Below are 21925 nucleotides of genomic sequence, written 5' to 3'. Positions count from 1 at the left end.
AGTTAAAATGTGTGTAGTATGCTTTAAAAGTAAAATTGACATATTTGATTATTAGTTTCAATTTTTTTTTTGTAGTTTCTTAGGAAAGAAAGGATGTTATTTTTTATTATAATATTTTTTTGGCCCATTGTTTTTTTCTAATTGTTTTTAACGTCGGTTATTTGAAGAACCATTTAAGATACTACCATTTATATTTTCTATTAGTTCCTAAGAGTCAAATATATGTCCAGCCTCAAATCTGTGTCCAATCCTATATTGCATCATAGACATCACAAATCTGTTTCCTTTCTTTTCTCAAATCTGTGTCCTGTTCACCTAAGTTATGTGATGACGTTAGAATTATCAAAACGTCTTCCAGGAAAATGTTTTGTTGTCAAAGACATCAAAACTACTTTTTCATTCAAATTAAATAGCTATCAGTTAAGGTTATTCAAAAGTTCAAGCATGTTAAACTATGGGATTTGAATGCTTTAACGTCGTCACATTATATATGTGCCTGGCCCAAGTCGCATAACATTACTGAAAGTCTGCTATAATAAAAGGACATGGATTTGAGTAAACGATTGGCCATAGATTTGAGTGCACTGACATCAAGGGACACAAATCTGAGGAAAGGACACACCTTTGAGGCTGAACAAAGGGCCACCGATTTGAGTGCCATGACGTCACTGAACACAGATCTGCGGAAAGGACATAGATTTGACTCTTTTATATAAACATGGATTTATTTTTATTGGAATCTAATGTGCTGATCATTATAGGTAAAAAAATAAATAGTTTAATTTTCATATATCAATATTTCATAAAAGTTTGACTGGTTCAAATAATAGTTGAATGAATCAAGACCAACCTCTTTCCACATTAAATAAAAGTTATAATGTATATTTAAGATTTAAGGTGAAAAGACAAAACTCTTTTTTCTGTAAAAGCAGAAATTATTGCATGTATTTATTATTGCGATTTTTGAAGAATAAACAAAAATGCAAATTTAATTATTGCTATTTTAGGAAAAGCTCCATACGGATATATGTACAAGATAGCAGAATGCAAGTTCTTATTATTGGGATACTCAAGGTTTCGAATTATTCGCATTAATAAAAAACTTGGAATAATTCTAAACTTACAGTATTTTAAATATTTTGGAAAAATTTATATGTATGTTGAAGATATGATGTCAGATTTTATTACAATTTTTGATTGACTTCTGGAATTAAGCATCTTATCAATTGCAAAACTTAAAGATCTAAAGGTCTAATGGAAACTATCATCTACACAATTTTAATGATCTGTTATGAATAAAAGAATCATTTTAACTTGTCTTTATGTGCCTGTCCCAAGTCAGGAGCCTGCTATTCAGTGTTTTCAATGGTTGCTGTCAGCCGTATTTGTTCTAATTAATTTGCTATTTTAAGCATTGTGTAGGCCATTGTTTTTCTCTTTGAATACTATCACATTTTGTAAACACTTTTCTCGTTCATTGTTGAAGACTGTACAATGCACTATAGTTGTTTATATCCTCACCTCATGGTCTTGGGTTGAAAGTTGTCTCATTGCCAATCATATCACATCTCCTTATTGTTCCTTGCTGTCAAGCAGTGCATGGGACATAGAAATACCAGATATCCATCTGAAAGGCTTGTTAGCATACAATTCTTGCCAGATTTTGATGCAAGGAGTAGGTTCATGAAGGGTCCATATTGGCCCTAACATTCTGTGAAGTTTAAAGTTTAGTAATACAAATCAAAAATTTGATCACAAAATATGTAAAAATATCTGACAAACAAATTCAACAAGTGCTGACGCATTAAAGCTATTATGATGCCATAAATGTGACCTCTAATGAAGAAAATAATAATTTTGACGAATTTTTGGCCATTCTCCTTTTTATCATAGGATTATATCAGCAGTGTCTTGGATGAGTTCAAAAATCAGTGCTGATCAACTATTTCGAAAGGAGTTGGAAATACATATCAATTGTAAATTGCATTGTAAGCACTCTGTAAATTGCATTGTAAGCACTCTCATTTCTTGTACATGTATTGGATGTGTTGAAAAATCAGCCTTGATCAATTATTTGTATGCCCCAGCTACGATAGTAGTAGGGGCATTATGTTTTCTGTTCTGTGCGTCCGTTCGTCCGTCCGGATTAGGATACATTGTTTGTCCGTCTATCCCCTCCTACAGTTTTGGAGGTACAACTTTAATATTTTATAGGATGTTTATACATAAATGAAGGTGTGCATGGCCACAGGATTTTGATTTTTTTTCAAATATTCTGAAAATGAAAGGTAGTTGGGCTTAGTCATTATTTTTGTACTAGCTGCATAACGAGATCATGGTTTGTCCGGCTATCTCCTCCTACAGTTTTTAAGGGACAGCTTTAATATTTTGTAGGATGTTCATACACATGATAGAGGTGTGCATGGCCAAAGGATTTTGATTTCTTTAAAATATTCTGAAAATGACAGGTAGTTGGACTCAGTCATTTTTTTGGCACAAGCTGCATAAAGAGATCATGGTTTGTCCGGCTATCTCCTCCTACAGTTTTGGAGATACAGCTTTAATATTTTGTAGGATGTTCAAACACATAATAGAAGTGTGCATGGCCACAGGATTTTGATTTTTTTTTCAAATATTCTGAAAATGACAGGTAGTTTGACTTAGTAATTTTTTTGGTCAGGCGGGGGCATCATTTGTGTCTTACAGACAGCGTAACAATTTCAAGTTGTATGCCAACATCACCGTTTGTCGAATCTAAAATATGTGGAACTATTCTCATGCATATGGCAGAGCAGAAAGGGGGCATTGTCCATATCTAGTTTTCAAATTTGCCACCCATTTTTAGCTCACCTGCATCAAAGGGCCATGCAAGTGAGCTTTTCTCATCACTTGTCTTCCGTCATTGTACTTTAACTTTTACAAAACTCTTCTCCTCTGAAACTACTTAGCAAAATTTAACCAAATGTAGCCACAATCATCATTAGAGTATCCAGTTTAGAAATTAGTCTGATGACCCCGCCTGCCAACCAGCATGGCAGACATGGTTAAAAATAGAACATGGGGTTAAAAGCAAGTTTTGTCTACTATTTAAAAAAACTTGCTACAAAAAGAGAAAGGAGCAGAAACGTTTCGTTTTCAGAATGTTGCGATCTACCTTTTATATATAAAATAAAGAAGATGTGGTATAATTGCCATTGAGACAACTCTCCACCAGAGACCAAATGACATAGAAGTTAACAACTATAGGTCACTGTACGGCCTTCACCAACCTACATTTACATCCATTTACATCAAAACTGTCAGACGACTTTTATAGTAGTTATTGTCCTTAAAAGATGAATTTTACGATTTGTTTTTTCATTTTTAACCGGATTTTCGAAGAAAAAAATCGGTTATTGCTTTGGGGATGTACAGCGGGCGGGCGGCTGCCAAAAAGTGTCCGTTCATTAACAGTCAAACGCTTTGACGATTTTTTTTCGAATTTTGATATATTGTTTCCTGTGACTAAATGAAGGTCAAGTTCAATTTTCACGATTTAAGCGTCTCTCTTTTTTGAGTTTTCGACTTTTTAGAAGTCCAAATATATACTTATTACTTAGTATATGATTGAGTTATTTTCCTTTGAACAGAAATTGTGATTTGCAAATATCATTTTCATTAGATAATAATCTATTTTTATTTAAAAATATATTTCATTACATTACATTATGTAGATAAAATTGTTGACCTAGATAGATAAGTTGCAGATCTATATTAGTTTATGACAAATGAAAGAAAAAATATTGGGAACTATTAATCGTATATATATAGTTTGATTACACTTAGCGTTTTTAAATAATTTTCACCAGTTAATAGATAACAAAATATCTGGTAAATATCTTATCACACAATTATTATTGGAGTGACAGATTTATTTGAAAATTTTCTGTTTCCTAAGTGTTGATGATAAGATCTGAAGGACAGTATAAATAAAGTTTGAAATTTGCTGTTCATTATTCGACATTTTGAAGATAATTACAGATAAGTTTTATAGATTTTTAATAGATATTGTATGGATGATAAATGACATTTTGGATTTTTTTTCATCTTTTCTTTCGTAAATCGTTTGAAGAATTTTGTGGTTGGTTTGTTTATTATTCTGTATAAACTTATTTTCTGAATGCTATATATAAATTTTTTTTTGATGAAGCAAACTCCTTTAAAAACTTAAAAACTAAGCTTAGTTTGTCTATCAATAAACATATATTTACATTTCTGATTTTGGGCCCAGTTTTCAAGTTGGTCCAAATCGGGGTCCAAAATTATACTGTGTTTGATTTTAACATAAATTGAATATATATATAGGGTTCTTTGAAAAGCTGAATCTTAACCTGTATTTATTTTCATTATTAATTAGATAATACCCCATTGAGGTACAAAGGGTCCTAAATTAAACTTTTGTTTGATTTCATCAACAATTCAAAAATTTAATTCTTGGGGTTCTTTGATATGCTGATTCTAACAATGTACTTAGATTTTTGAAATTAGACCATAATAGGTAAATGTCCAATTTCAAAATTTTCAGTTCCTTGACCACATTCATTTTGTGTCACAAACCTATGCTGTGTCAAATATTCAATCACAATCCAAATTTAGAGCTGTTTTAAGCTTAAATGTTGTGTCCATACTGCTCAACTGTTCAGGGTTCGACCTCTGCAGGAATATCCGGTTTGCTGTTACTCTGACAGCCTCTTGTTACCTATTATCTTGAAAACTATAATAGATAGAGTGAAACTCGACTAGAAAAAATGATCAGCAAGACAAGATCTACAAATATGTCAACATGGCTGAAATCGTCTGTGGACTCCTGATTGTAGTTATTGCAATTTTTGCCTATCCAGTCCTACAACTATGCCCAAGAATTCGCATTCAAATGATGTTAGAAGGAAAATCAGCTTATCACCAACACCACTTAGAAAACACAAAATTTTCAAATAAATGTGTCACTCCAATTATAATTTTGTTAGTTGATGAATATTACATACATGTTTAGTTTTCTTGTTAATTGACGGTAATTGTTGCATGAATGAATTGATAATAAATAAAAATGTGAATATTTAGTTAATTACAAATGTAAACATGTAATACAAATTAAAATTTATAGGAAGACAAATAAAAATTTCAATTTTTTTTTAATGTGTAGGGAAATATAACATCACAAACTTTCCTTCATCCTTTTTAATATTTAATTTCCATGATTAGTTATAAAAATGTTAAAATAATCAAAATTTCAATTCATTTCATTGTTCCTGTCCTGGAATGGTAATATCAGAAACTGGACACATTGTGTATTATTATCTCTACTGTTATTACAAATCATTTGTTTGTTTTAAACATCTGTTTCTTAAGTAATATTATCTGTCCCTTATCAGCATCAGTTGACAGATTTACAGCTTTAATTAACCATTTAATAATTGAGAGAAGATATGAAATTTTCACTCTGAAGGGTTTGGATGTAAGACTGTATCATTCAGAAAACTATAATAGGTAGATGTACACTTTAAATGACAGAAATGATCAACAAGACAAGATCTACAAATAAGTAAACATATTCGGAATAGTCAGTTAATTCCTTATTGGAGTTCTTGTTCTTTAAATGACGATTTTACCATTTTTTTGGGGCATTTTTACCTATTATTTTGAAAACTATAAATGATTGATAAAACACTTTTAATAGCAAAAATGATCAACAAGACAAGATCTACTATTAAGTTAAAATCTTCCGAAATCGTTAGTTGACTCTTTATAGAAGTGATTGTCCAGAAATGACAAATTTTGTTTACCCTTTTTTGTGTTTTGGGCAAAAACTAAAGAAGATAGAGAGAAATTGTAATTATCAGCAATACAAGATCAACAAAAAAAAGGAATTTTTGTCATGAATTCGCACATAGACTCTTTAGAGTCTCTAGTTTCTTGTCCTTAAAGTACTTTTAAAATCTGCACATAGAAACTCATCGTGCACCCTTTTACTACACAATGCATAAGTTTGTATAACATATTATATCCTGCCTAGATTCAGCTGATGAAATGACTTTTTTGTAGGACTTAATTCCAGATTTGCAGGCTGCATAAAAAAGACAGAGTTAAGAGGAAATATATTATTTTATTTTGGTAGCTCTGTACAAAAAAAAAACAATTTATAAATTAACTATGAAAAATGAAACATACAGCTGATGGAATATCTACATGTATTTTTTTTTATATATAACAAGTGTGTCGGAAATCTTGCACTACTGAGTATTATGTTTACTTAGAAACACAGACCAAGGCTGCCAATGGTTAACAGCAGGAAGACATAGATAAAATGGTGTGTAATGATAGCATCACCATTACAGCATCAACATCAGTGATATGTAGTCTAATTAGATAATCCTGAAGACAACACCTAATAGTTCCGTTACTGCCAACATGGTCTGCATCAAAAGCCCTTCCTGAAAGTCATTTCCGAAAATTAATTTGACTCTGAAGGTTTTTTTTATGGAGGTATTCCTCAGATCCTTAGCGTTAGAAACATAAACTTTTAATAGTAAGTTTGTTAATTTCAAACTTCATAACCAATTATAGGTCCTTATTAAAATGATTGAAAGTTGAAAATGAAAGTGAAATTTTTAATATTTACTCGGGTAATCTTCCATCGTATACTTTTCTGATTCTAATGCAAAACTGTTCTGTTGTCCAAAGGGTCTTTTTGAGGGTTGCTAGGGACATGAGACACATGGCTTCCAGGTAATTTCTCCATAAGGCAGTCAGCTAGATGTCAGAGCTATCCCAGAATAGTCAAGCGTGGAACTATAGTTATAAAGAAAATGAAACTTCAAAGAATCACATCCTGTCTTGATGATATAGATTTAAGCACTTTCTAGTAACATCATCAGTTTAAAATGATGAAATAAAATTTAAAGGACTTAATTCATAAGTATTTCCTGCTTTGTAATTCAAAATCTACTCAAACGTTAAAGAAACCTATAATAGTGATAATATTATTCTTCTGGTTTTGAGATGTTTTACGGTAGCTTATGACACAACTATGCATAAAGACCTCAAGACAAACTCTTTATTAAAGCTGATTCATTTTTGTCGAGCCTTCGACTTTTGTCGAAAAAGCGAGACATAGCGATCCTACATTCCGTCGGCGTCGTCGTCGGCGTCGTCGTCGTCGGCGGCGTCCACAAATATTCACTCTGTGGTTAAAGTTTTTCAAATTTTAATAACTTTCTTAAACTATCCTGGATTTCTACCAAATTTGGACAGAAGCTTGTTTATGATCATAAGATTATATTCAAAAGTAAATTTTGTAAAAAAAAAAATCATTTTTTTCCGTATTTTACTTATAAATGGACTTAGTTTTTCTGGCAGGAAACATTACATTCACTCTGTGGTTAAAGTTTTTGAAATTTTAATAACTTTCTTAAACTATCCTGGATTTCTACCAAACTTGGAAAGAAGCTTGTTTATGATCATAAGATAGTATCCAGAAGTAAATTTTGTAAAAAAAAAATTCCATTTTTTCCGTATTTTACTTATAAATGGACTTAGTTTTTCTGCCAGTTAACATTACATTCACTTGTGGTTAAAGTTTTTAAAATTTTAACAACTTTCTTAAACTATCCTGGATTTGTACCAAACTTGGACAGAAGCTTGTTTATGATCAAAAGCTAGTATTTAGAAGGAAATTTTGATAAAATTTTGTTCCATTTTTTCCGTATTTTACTTATAAATGGACTTAGTTTTTCTTCCAGTCAACATTACATACAGTCTGCAGTTTAAGTTTTTAAAACATTTATTAGATTCATAAATTATCCTGGATTTTTACCAAACTTGGACAGAAGCTACTTACAATCAAAAGATAGTATAGAGAGGAATATTTTTATTAATTTTTTTCCTCATTTTTGTTGAGCCTGCGATTAACAGCAAAAGTAGGCGAGACACTGGGTTCCGCGGAACCCTTACGAATCTTTATCCCGAAAACCTATTTGCGAAAAATTTAATTTTTATTTCAGGATGAAATTCAGAAATATGTTGGAGATAATGATCGTACTGCATATTATGTAGAAACTACGGATAGTAAGTACTTGGGATACAAAAATAAATCAAATAAGCGCTATTTTCAAAAAAATTGCTCTGATTTTTTTTTATGATAATTTTTCATATCACGCCATTTGAGGGATAAGGGTTTTTCTCAGTGGTGTAGAAAGAGAATGTATGACATCATGAGCCTATGTCATTGACTGTGATAAATATATTATCAATGGTCTTTCAAACTCGTGGATGTTTCTCAGCAACTAAATGTTGAGGTATTCCTTGATCAGTCTTTCCTCTGCCAGTATAACTCTGTTCAGCTCTTCAGAAAGTTTGTATGTCACGGCCTTGTATGTCATAATGTTTGAACAGACATTGATAAATTTGACTCAAACTTATCACATTGATAAATTTGACTCAAACTTATCACATTGATAAATTTGACTCAAACTTATCAAATTTTCTTCTGATTTGCTGGTAAAACCAAGAAAAACCTTGTGTCTATAACAAAAACACACAAAATACAGTTCGATAAAATAAATCTATTATCAGATTTTCATCATTATGATATTGTAAAATATCAGCTGCGTAACACAATATGAAGCCATTTTGAAGATGATTATTGAGCTCACTCGACAAAAAGCTTTATATTGAGACTCACAGCTGATATTTTACTGTATCAATTTGCAGAAAACCTCATAATTGGTAAGTCTCTTCCAATCTCGTTGATAATGCAGAATACAAACTATGTAGATATAAAAATAAGAATATGTGGTATGATTTCCAAATAGACAACTCTCCATCAGAGACCAAATGACATAGAAGTTAACCGTTCACTATACAGCCTTAAACAATAAGAAAAACCCATACCTCATAGCAAGTTATAAAAGGCCTCAAAATGACAAATGTAAAACCATTCAAACAAGAAAACTAACGGCCTTATTTATGTACAAAATAAATATGATATAAAGCAACAAATGCCAACCACTGAATTACAGGCTCCTGACTTGGGACAGGTACATACAGAACATGGCAGGCTTAAACATGTTTGCGGGTGCCCAACCCTCCCCTAACCTGGGATACTGGTGTAACAGTACAACATAAGAACAAACTATAAAATCAGTTGAAAGGGACAGAACTCATCAGATCGGTACATAGCACAAAAACAACTGACAAAAAACACTATAGACACAAAGTACAGATCTGAGAGTACTCACAGTTACTGAAAACTAGTTCAAAGCCAATAACAACTCATAAAAAATTCTGTATCTCAAATTAAGATGTTTTAGTGTTATTTATGTCTTTTGGTTGCTGTCTCATTGACATAAATTTAAATTTTATTTACTGTATTATAATTAGCATTAATATAAGAATAAGGAGCTATGGTATAAATTTGCCAATGAGACAACTATCCAGTTAGCTTTTATAAAAGGACTGAACTCTGTGCAGTAAAACATAAAAGGAATTTGTCAAAATACTGTATATTTTGTAAATGATCAATGTATTTTGGTAAATGTCATTACCAATATATATATATATATAGGGTGGAAATTTTAAAAAAATATACATTCTGTGCATTCATTTTTTAAATGATGAGGTTTATATCAAGTGAATGTTATTTTTTTTTTGTCATTCATTATAAAAACGAATTTCTTAAACTTTACCTTATTTCAATATTTTCCTATCCTAATCATGCTAATAGCTAAATTATCAAATTCTGAAATGCACGACAAACCTTACAGTTTGAATGTTGAAAATGAAACCTTGTCAAATGGTTAAAAATCATAGTTATACCTTGAAGGGGTATTTTAGTAGAATCAATGCAATGGTGTATTCATTTTAATGATGGAATGTAAACCAAAATATTACAAAAGGAAATATGGGATATACTGAGACAGCAATCCAGTGACACAGAAAAATTAACCAACATTTAGGGGCAAACAAACTGTCTTCCATAATAAACAGATGTAGTTACAAAAGGTCAACAGCACTTGGGATCTTTTCAACAAAAAATCTACGACAAAAAATGATCGTAAGCTATACTGAAATATTCATGACTTAAGAGTATTTTTTCTCGTAATATTTTTTGCAAAATTAATCACTAAGTTTGGAAATGTAATGAATATAATGTTAGCAGTCACAACATATACTTCTAATCAGGAAAGCATTTTGTTGCTTACTTGGCATTTTTACATTTGTGAAAAATCTAAACAGTTTAGATTTATTGCTTTGTCTCATTTACAAATATTTTGTAACTAGAGCCTTTAATGGCTTTCTAATGGACTTTTGTTTCTCCATTGAAAAAGTAATAAATTGTCATGTATACATTTGTGGCCTTTAACAATGTCCAATGGGCTCCAGTTTCTCAACTAAAATTAAAAACCATTGTATACATTGGTGATATAATGTTCCTATGAATGGTGTATCTTAACACTATTCTATATAATGTAAATTCAGAAATTATTGCATGCATTTATTATTGCGATTTTTGAAGAATGGACAAAAATTGTATATTATTTATTGTGTTTTCAGGAAAATCTGTCTACAGATATATGTATTAAATATCAGAATGCGAGTTCTTATTATTGCAATACACACCTAGTCTCATTATTCACATTAATAAAAACCTTGCAATAATTTCTGAATTTGCAGTATAAAATAGTACATATTTTTTTGTAGTCGTTGGTCGGTGTATACCATCAATATTTAAAACTATTTTGGAAACAGCAAAAGATGCCGCTGTAAATACAGATGGTTCAAATAAAACTTATGACCTGACAAACACAGATAATACCCTGATATCAGGAAGTGTGCTTAGCCAAGGATCTGTGTAGGTATTTAATAAAGGAAAGATTTGACTGTAATTACCTATTACATTTTTTTTTAAATTGTATGTGCGTGAAGAAAGGATAAGTCATTATGTACATGCATGTTTAGCTTCAGGGTAAAAGGTATACTGTAACTATAAAAGTTGCCGAAAATAAAAAAGAAAAGATAGTTGCAATGAGCATGAGGTTAGCGTATACAATGTATAATATCTTTATCAAGTACAATGAAAGCCTTGCTTAGATAATATGCACAAGAGCCATATGTTCAGTATAAAGGTTAGATGAGATAAAGCATTAAATTCTCAGAATAAAAATACTTAACAGAAAGAGTTGTAATAGTAACCTAATTATCATTAAACTTTACATGAAGCTTTTTGATAGTGCGAGGGTAAATTGTATTCTGTTTCAAGATGTAAGGCACATCAGCATATAAGATTCTAGGCATATAGAGAATTGTGATTTCTAGTTTATTTTCATTATGCATGTTTGTGTTGAGGTGGTTAGTTTTATTTGAATTTAATGTCATAATTTAAGGTCTCATATATGCATATATAAAAAACTTGTATGAAGTGACTATGTTTTCATCTTGTTATGAATTCTCTAATGACAAAAAATTAAAAAAAAAAAAGCAAACCCTTAGATCATTGAGAACTTCAACAACTGACAGTTTATTGTGATTGTGTAGTTCTCTTCAGTCCATATTATACTGGATTTTGTCTATTGAATAGAAACTCCTTTGAAGTTTATTTTTTCTCAATACCCTGGGTGGCTTTCTCTCTAAAAATAATGAATTGTTTTGAAATTAAATACAAAAGTAAAACTTTTTATATACAAAGGATAAAAACACTACAGCTAGTCGAAAAAAAAAATATGAAGAGACTGCCTCTAATTTCTCAAAAATTAGCCTGTATAAATATTTACTGCATATAGTATAAAATTAATTGCTGCTACCTGAATTTTATTTTTAAGCTTCTAGATGTTATGCTAAGGGAGGCAATGCAGACTTTGCTAGTTATTCTAAGCATATTTTGATGAGCATTAAGTTTTAGTCATACTACGTTTGCTAATTATTTACCAATGTTTTCAAAGAATTTAAGGTTGATCAAAATCATGGAATTTAAAATTCTATCCATTCACAAAAATCATATTTGAAGTTTATTTGTCATGTTAAAACCTCAGGAAATGGTATTTAAAAAATGCACAACCAGTAACTTTTCCACTAACCGTGAATTTAAAATTCATCTTTACTCTCACAATGTATTTAAATAATACATTATAAATAATTTTACAAATTCTTTCTGATTTCAGATTTCTAGCTTTGTTTTATTCAGCATCACAGGAGGCAAAAATGATATTTAAATAGGTAGTGTTAGCATGGCATCTTATCGTCATGTAAGAATTTTAAAACAATATGTTTGACTTCTAAAAAATATAGAGAATTTAAACAGTATTATTTGCAGGCTTGTAAAGCATATGAGGTTTGTGGCAGTGTTTTGCAATGAGAAAATAAATAATGGACCAGATTCAGTAAAATAGTTAATTTTCACATAACCTACAATCTATTTCCAATTTTGTCATTTTTGTCAAAGTGTGAATAAAATTGAAATTATGTTTTATATTTAAATATATAGTAATATTTGGCGAATGAAAAATTGTGTACTATTTTTGTAGATAATGTGACATTAAAGGGAAAATTCTCGATTTTTGACTTATCATCTTATTATGTTTATAATATCATAAAAAACATATTCACCAAGTTTTATCTAGATACCGACACTAATAAAGAAGAAAATTGGAAATTATTAATTTTATTTATGAGAATTTCCTGTCCATTGTGACGTATTTTTAAACTATTGCATGCCGGGAGTGGAATTAATTTCATTTAAAGTCTTGTTCGTTAATCATCTAAAAACGCAATTTAAAGCGTGTCGATGACTATTTTGCACAGCTATTAACCAACTAATAATTGAAAAAATAAGGCGAACAGGTACAGGCAGATATTTTTTATGGACTTCTGATATGCATATAGTAATAAAAGTGAATCGTACAATAATATATTTTTGTAAAATATTACTTCCGACGGCTATGTTGAACAAACATATTAACTGATAATGTAATGACAATGAATGTATGTTTTCTGAGCTTTTAATCAAGTCTAGCAAACATTCCCACTAGGACTGTGTAAATACATGAGTTTATTATACTCTGACACTACCTAGTGAAGGCGTGGTTAGGTTCACGATAGTTAAAAGATTAGCATTTTGTAATTCTATTTTCGAAGGAAAAATCGGTTATTGATTTGGGGATGTACGGTGGGCGGGCGGGCGGCTGCTATATTTAGATATGTTGTTTCCTGTGACTAAAGGAAGGTCAAGTTCAATTTTCACGATTTTCGCTTTTCTCGTTGTTGAGTTATATCCCTTTCCAATAGTCAAAAGTGGTACTTATTATGTGATTGAGCTATTTCCCTTTGAACAGAAATGGTTAATTATATATAAATAAAGTCTGATTACATTTAAAGATAAGTTTTATAAATAATTCAAAGACATTGTATTGATGATAAATGACATTTGGGATTTTTTTTTCTTTTCTTTGGTAAATTGTTTGAAGAATATTGTGGTAGGTTTGTTTGTTATTCTGTATATACAAATTTTCTGAATGTTATATATATTTTTTCTATTTGATGAAGTGAATTCCCTTAAAAACTAAGCTTATATTGTCTATTAATAAACATTTATTTAGATTTCTGATTTCGGGCCAAGTTTTCAAGTGGGTCCAAAATTAAACTGTGTTTGATTTCAACATAAATTGAATATATATAGGTTTCTTTGAAATGCTGAATACAAACCTGTTTCTATTTTCATTATTATTTAGATAATACCACATTGAGGTCCAAAGGGTCCTAAATTTAAATTTGTTTAATTTCATCAAAAATTTAATTCTTGGGGTTCTTTGATATGCTGAAAAAAAAAGTCCACATTTAAGTCCAAAGGGTCCTAAATTAAACTTTTGTTTGATTTCATCAAAAATTAAATTCCTGATGTTCTTTGATATGCTGATTCTAACAATGTACTTAGATTTTGGATATTGGACCATAATAGATAATGTCCAATTTCAAAATTTTCAGTTCTTTGACCACATTCATTTTGTGTCACAAACCTATGCTGTGTCAAATATTCAATCACAATCCAAATTCAGAGCTGTTTTAAGCTTAAATGTAGTGTCAATACTTGCTCAACTGTTCAGGGTCCGACCTCTTCAGGAAATCCGGTTTGCTGTCACTCTGGCAGCCTCTTGTTTATATTTTGCGTTAGCTCAGTTTTCAATAAATTTCGCCAAATGAATTATTTTTTGTAACAATGAAATACTGAATTTATCTCAATTGAATAATTCTATAAATAATAAAGGCCCCCCAAAAACGAGTGTATAAACTAAAAATGTAATATTTTAAATTAGCATCAGTAACCTTGAATATTTAAATGTGCATAGAAAATTATCAATTGCATTTATATAATTTTTGGTCCGTCCAAAGCGATTTCTATTTACCTAATCGGGAAAGCCCTTATCAAAATATTTCATATCTCACAGCGTATAAATATTTTAGCTATTTGACCAAAGATGTTTAAAAAGTTAACAGAATAAATCTAAGGTCAACTTTGCCTTATTGGAATGAAGACAGATCGGAGGAATCAGATTTTCAATGTGCTTTATATCTTGTACCTTTGCAAGACTTATTATTCATTCATAAACCCACTCTAAACTGACAAGAATACTCCTTAATAGCGGACAAGCAGTAATTGTCTCGCCTTGACGGAGTCAAAAAGCGAGACATAGGTATGTTGTTTCCGGCGTCGGCGGCGGCGGTGTCGTCAACAATGTATTAGTTTGTGATTTGGTCTAGTTTATGGTGAACCACAAGTAGTAGGTCAATCATATTTGGTATGCAGTTGTTTAGGCATTGGCATATCTCATTTCCATAGAGATTATTTGGCTCCGCCCCCTTAGTCATGGTCTATTGACTTTGACAATTTTGCTAAGTTAACATGTATTAATTTGTGATCAGGTCAGTTCAAGGGGAACCATTTAGGGTAGGCAAATGTTAATTGGTATTCAGTTGTATAAGCATTAGCACATCTCATTACCATGGAGAATATTTGGCCCCGCCCCCTCAGTCATGGTCTATCGCCGTAGAAACTTTTGCTTAGTTTACATGTATTAGTTTGTGATTAGATCAGTATAAGATGAACTGCTAATGTTAAGTCAATGACATTTGGTATGGAAATTTATTGGCATTTGCAAGTATCGTACCCATTCTTCATGGTTCATAGACTTTGAAACTTTTACATAGTTTACAAGTTAATGTATGTGTTTAGGTTTGTTTAAAGGGAACGACTTATAATAAGTCAATGGTATTTGGTATGTAGTTGTATTAGCTTTGACACATCTCATTTACATGGAGATTGTTTAGGGACTTTCCGTTTTGAATTTTCCTCGGGGTTCAGTATTTTTGTGATTTTACTTTTTAGCCATGTACCTCAGTCATGGTTCCTTGACTTTGAATATTTGCATAACTTATGAAACATGTTAAAGTATTGCTATTTTAATTTCTACATTTGCATAATCAAAATTACAAAAGGGCGAGACATATCTCTGTGATAACAGTTTTTTTTTTTTTAATTTCTGTCATTTAATACCAAGAAAAAAAAATACCGAAATTAATTTGATACTCAATATGTTTCCTGGAAATATTCACATCCTCATTCGGTCTGAAAATAAAATATGAATTTGGTATACAGAACATTCAGAAGTGTGAATGTCATAAACCTTGTTATATCAGAAATATGTATTGAGCGCCATTATAAATGTGTACCTGTATACGTAAGAACTCATGGGACGTCACCTAACCACTTACAAATAATATACATATAGCTCTGTAATACCCGGAAATGTCAAGGTAAATTACTACCTATACAGAATTTACCATGTCAAATAAATTCTGACGATTGTAAAGCATGACTATTCATGATCTAAGAGGAGTCTTGGGTGGTGGAACGATTTAAATTCTGACTAGAATTTTTTTTTTCTCAATTAAAATCACTCAACTAAAAAAAAAAATTCAATTACAACCAGGAACAGAATTCTTTTTGTAAATTCATAAATACAACATTCTTATTTTGTAACTTTCAATAGAAGTGATTTTTTTTTCAAATCCCTATTGGACCAATGCATTATTAGTAAAGTTAGAATAAAAAATTGACACTACAATCAAACAATTTATTACTCTCATTTCTGGAATGGTTTATTCCCCCACAAGCTAACTAAATAAATTAATCAACTAAGTTGGAATCCATAACTGATATTACATACATGTCGGAACAGGAAAATTGACAATAGGTATTATTAGAACCAGTGCTATTTCGCCAGGTTCACATTATTATACATTATAACTAACAATTGGGATGACGAATTTCTTAAACTGTTCTAGAACAATTTAATTGAAATATAAATCTGTGATTTTACTATGTTCATAACTTCGACGAACCAAAGAAAGTTAGATATAGATCTGAATTTAAATCAGATTGGTCCTGGATGTTTCTCTCTTATAATATATATATTTTAAATTGCGACTATCTATAGTTCCGTAACTTTCTATCTTTATAAACCAATGATCGACAAGTGCGTACATTTTTGTGATTTAATACTTATATGTTTCGAAATGTCCATAATTATTGACAACGAGAATATACTTACATTTTCTCCAATTTTACCCTTGGAAAATATCTAAATAGATTTTTATTTTATCAAATTTTTAGCTGGAATTATTTAGATTTTCATAAATATCATTCTTTACATCAGAAATGTTATTCATAAACAAGTGTGTAAAACACGTAAGAGTTTAGTAATGACAAGTATATCTCTGTCGGACTCAAGACAAAAAAATCTGTACACATGATGTATATTACACCTGATAGTTTGTAAATGGAAAGTTACAAGTTACTGGCCCTGTACACGGATACGATCAGAAGTGAAGCGATGCATGAACATGCATTATGTAATGTGTCATAAGAGTTTTTATGCTCGACAGGAAATCGCTTGAATACCTGGACGCGTCACCTCACAATGCCTCTGGAAATAATTCCTTTAGCCATGCTGGTGATCAGATTAGGGAAGGATCTAATTTATTGAAATAAGTGTATACAAAAAGGAATTATGAACAAATTAGATTTTCGAAAACAATTTTACACGGAACACCTGATTATGACTAGAAACTTTGAGAGAATCCATAAAAGCAATCGCCCTTAACTAATTCCCCTATATATTTACTTGTTTCATAAACTTAGTAAAAAAAAGTAAATTTAAAAACGACAGACCATAGTTATTTAAACAATATAGATATCAAATCGGCCGGCTTTTCCAACTCTTAAACCTTTTTTTAAATATTTTTCCGTATTAAGTCTGTTAAAAAAGTTTTCCGATGGGGAGCACAACCATGTCTGATATAATTCTTGTTTTATGATCCGGGAAACTGTTTATGATGTTGTCATAACCTTGTCGAATAAAACTCAATTACGACTACGTTAGTCCCTGCTTGTTTTGGTACTTTGTGGTTTATATCACGTGGTTTCTTAAACCGGGAAGCCGTCAAGATGGCTACATGTAGAGAATTGATATTCTCAATTTAAAATCGATAAAGATCTCTTATCTAGGAGAATAAAACGTTAATTTATATGAATTTGTGCTTTTTTATACATAATGAACATAATATCAATTTTTCATTTTTTTGCGAAGTTTCCCTTTTAAGTTATTTTAGAGCTTTTTACTCTCAATTTTTATTTTAGATTCTTGGTATTTGCCATGGTAGCATGTTTTGTGTTGATTGTTATTATGAGATAGATTACTGGTTTAATGGTGTGGTTCAGTATTTTTGCAGTTTTAGGAGTCATGGGTTTTGGTAAGAGTATTTTTCTGACTATTATTAAATCCTGTCATATCAAGTCAGCTTCGATTTATAAGTTTAACCCAGCATTAACCTTTGTGACTACCTTTATTCACAAAGTTCGACCAGAAGTTTAAAAAAAAACTGTGCCTAGATTCTACTGCATGGATGTATTTAGCTTAAGAACTCTAGAATACTTTATATAGAATAGAAATAGAAATTCTTTATTTGACCAACAGGACCCTTGCTTTAAAATTCATACAATGATTACAATGTTTTTTTATGACAATAAAATAATAAAAAACAACATAATAGATCAACGAGTAGTCAGTGCATGCAAATGAGATAGAAAATTTAATAGGGGGAGACATTCAATTAATATGTAAGGATTATTTCCCTTTGAACAGTATCTAATAAACTTAAAAGAGAGTAGAATATGATGATAGATAATGATAAGTATTACATTAAAAAAATGTACAAACAGTAATTTGATATAAGAAGATGTGGTATGAGTGCCAATGAGACAACTCTCCATCCAAGTCAAAATTTATAAAAGTAAACCATTATAGGTCAAAGTACGGTAATGTCATTCGTGCTTCTAATATTGCTAACCATCTCAGTGGACTCATAGCTTGCTTATATCAAGCATGGTAGGTCATGGGTACAATACTCTGCCAGGTCAAACCCAAAACTTGAAAATAAGTATCGTCCGCTTTTCAAGTAATTCTTTGTTTATTCATTTACAAACTAAACATTGCTACTGTAACCTAAATATTGCAGGACAAAAACAAAGTACATTAAAAAAAAATTGTAATTATTTCAATATTTTCAGGTTGTTACTATAGTTACTCCCAGTATTATGATTTGAAGAACTCAAATTCAACATGGGAATTTGAAATTGCTCAGGCTTTTGCTCTCAATTTTTTATACTACTTGACATTAAAAGAGACATGGCTTGCATTTGGTAAGTAAAGATGGTATTGAAAATCTTTGTCTTTATAATTTTCCATATTTTCCAAGTATTATCAGGTCAAGGAACAGTTACGGGTACTATCAGACAGAATGTGCATACAATTGTGTTAATGTTGTCAAGTTTTGAAGTACATGTGTAATTTAAAGGTCATTCTGTTGTCAAGTTTTGAAGTACATGTGGAACTTAAAGTTTAACAAGATAAAATCGACCTCATGGGGCCACGTAGCTAACAAGCAAATTATTTATACACATTTTACTATGAAATTGCTGTATAAATTGTAAGAATGTATATTTGATTCCTGTCATGTGATTGTTTTGTTGATGATATGATATAAACTCGTATTTAACGTTCTGCTTTTTTCTATTTTTAGGTTGTACAACAGCCGTTTTCCTGATTATATTTTTATTGATTTTGTGTCACAGAATTTGTTTTGCCATTAAGCTTATAGAGGAGGGAAGCAAGTTAGTTGTTCAGTTGTGAAGGAAGGGGGTCTGGTAAAAGAATAAAGTTTCCAATAAATATTATAGATCTTTTGCATTAATTAAAAAATATTTTGCAAATTTTCCCATGATTTTTACTTCAACAGGAAATCATTTGATGTCATAGTTAAAAATAATTGTCTGATTACCTTTTTTGACAGTTAGAATACAGAGAACAAACTCAGCAAAGGTCTGATTACCTTTTTTGACAGTTAGAATACAGAGAGTAAACTCAGCAAAGGTCTGATTACATTTTTTGACAGTCAAAATACAGAGTGCAAACTCGGCAAAGGTCTGATTACTTTTTTTGACAGTCAGAATATAGAGAGCAAACTCAGCTAAGATTATTTTAAAAAAAGAATAATGAAATTCAGAAATTGTTTGCAATGTTTTTATACGACCGCATGTATTATTATGCTATGGTGTTATCTGCGTCTGCGTCTGAAGACATTTTGGTTCGCAGACAATAACTTAAGTATTAAATCATGGATCTCTATGAAATTTTAGCACAAGGTTCCATACCAGTAAAGAATGGTTGGAATTGTTTTTTTGGGGCTATTGTCCTTGCGGTTTTGTAATTAGGGGCCAAAAAAGGTCAGTTTTACTGGTTCATGGAAAATAAATTGGTTCGCAGCCAATAACTTTAGTATGGATGTGTAAGAAATTTTAGCACAACGTTCCATTCCACAGTCTGAGGGTTAGGATATTAAATAGTTAATGAGGCTCTACATTTATAGATTTATTGCACAACTAATAGTTGAGTCATAGTTTAAAATAGATTTGCTTTGTCAGATATATTTATTGTGGTGATAATTTATTTTGCATTGTGTTCTATTTAAAAATTGTTAACATATTTGAATATTTTCTTATGGTTGAAAATTCTCTTGGAATTTAAAATAGACCTTTGTCCATCTGTTGAAGTGGAAATGTAGGTAAGTGAAGATTTAAAATACATTTGTGCCATACATTATGTTATGTTACATCTTAATAAAAAATGTAATTTTTAGATAATAATCTATTTTCATAAAAGGATATATTTCATTACAATACATTAATGTGTAGATACAGTTGCTGACATTGATAGATAAGTTGCAGATATTAGTTTGTGACAAATGAAAGAAAAAATATTGGGAACTATTAATTATATATATAAAGTTTGATTACACTAAGTGTTTTATACGATCTAAAATTTATTTGCCTTCTTTATTTTTGTTGTTGTTTGTTTTCCAGTATGATAAATGTGATATACCATGCCCAGACTGAAAAGAAAATCTACATTAATGATAAGACATGATCGTAAAAAAAATTGATGTCAAAAAGGTCCAAAATAAAACTTTGTTGGTTTTTTTCAAAAATTGAACTCTTGGGGTTCTTTGATATGCTGATTCCAACCATGAATTTAGAATTTCGATATTGAACCATAATTGGTAAATGTCCAATTTAGATTTTTTTTAGAACTTATACCACATTCATTCTGTGTCAGAATTTATGCTATTATTAAATATTTAATCAGAATCTAAATTCAGAGATGTATTGCGCAATCAACAGAAATTTTAAGTTGAGTCATAGTTGAAAATAGATACAGCATCATATCTAATTTTAGAGAAGAAATTATGTATTGATATAGTTTGAAATTTACTGTTCATTATTAGATATTTTGAAAAATAATTAAAGGTAAGTTTAATAGATTTTTTAAAGACTTTGCATTAATGAGGAATAATATTCTGGAATTATTTTTTTCTTCATTTTTTTTTTACAATACTTTTCTAATTACTTTGTATAAATTGCTTATTTCTTGACCAACTTCAATGTGGTTTAATTCGAAGTCTTGAATTCATGTGGTTCTTTGATATGCTGTATCGAACCGTGTATTTAGATTTAAGATTTTGGGCTCCATATTTGATTTGGTAAAAGGGTCTAAAATTAAACTTTGTTTGATTTCATCAAATATTGAATTATTGGTGTTCTTTGATATGTCTATTCAAAGCATGTATTTATATTTTAATTTTGGGGCCTTCTTTCAAATTGGTCCACATTAAGGCCCAAAGGGTCCAAAGTTATACTTTGTTTCATTTAAAAAAAATTGAATTCTTTGGGTTCTTTGACATGCTGAATCTAACTGTGTATTTTAAATTTTTGATTATGGGACCTGTTTTCAAATTGGTCCACATAGTCCAAAATCAAAGTTATTTTACTTTTATGGAATAGGAATTCAAGGGGTTCTTTGCTAAACTGAATCTAAGCATGTATTTAGATTTTTTATTTCGAGGCAAGATTTCAGTTGGTCTAAATTGGTATCCAAAATTAAACTTTAAATGGTCCACATTGATGTCCAAAGGAGCCAAAATTAAACATTGTTTGAAGTAATAAAAAATGAATTATTGGAATTCTTTGATATGCTGAATCTAACCGTGTATTTAGATTTTGTAAATTGGCCCATGATAGGTAAAAGTCCAATTTCAAATTTTTCAGTTTTTCGACCACATTCAGTCTGTGTCAGAAACCTATGCTATGTCAAATATTTAATCACAATCCAAATCCAGAGCTATATCATGCTTGAATGTAGAGTCCATACTTGCCCCAACTGTTCAGGGTTCGACCTCTGCGGTCGTATCAAGCTGCGCTCTGCAGAGCGTTTTATTATTATTG

General features: G+C 30.5%; 1 long non-coding RNA gene across 1 annotated transcript in view; it reads right to left on the bottom strand.

Annotated features, from left to right (window-relative positions):
- Nucleotides 1-995: 995 nt before the first annotated feature.
- Nucleotides 996-21925, bottom strand: part of LOC127729907 (uncharacterized) — a 47858-nt gene continuing 26928 nt past the window's right edge. Inside the window, exon 2 of the long non-coding RNA XR_007994892.1 lies at nt 996-1102. This is a non-coding gene — a long non-coding RNA (uncharacterized LOC127729907). The remainder of the gene's footprint in view (nt 1103-21925) is intronic.

This window comes from Mytilus californianus, unplaced genomic scaffold, assembly GCF_021869535.1.
Source record: "Mytilus californianus isolate M0D057914Y unplaced genomic scaffold, xbMytCali1.0.p SCAF_2, whole genome shotgun sequence".
Taxonomy (NCBI): Eukaryota; Metazoa; Mollusca; class Bivalvia; order Mytilida; family Mytilidae; genus Mytilus; species Mytilus californianus.
The sequence above is the reverse complement of the archived record's forward strand: the minus strand, read 5'-3'. Positions and strand labels throughout refer to the sequence as shown.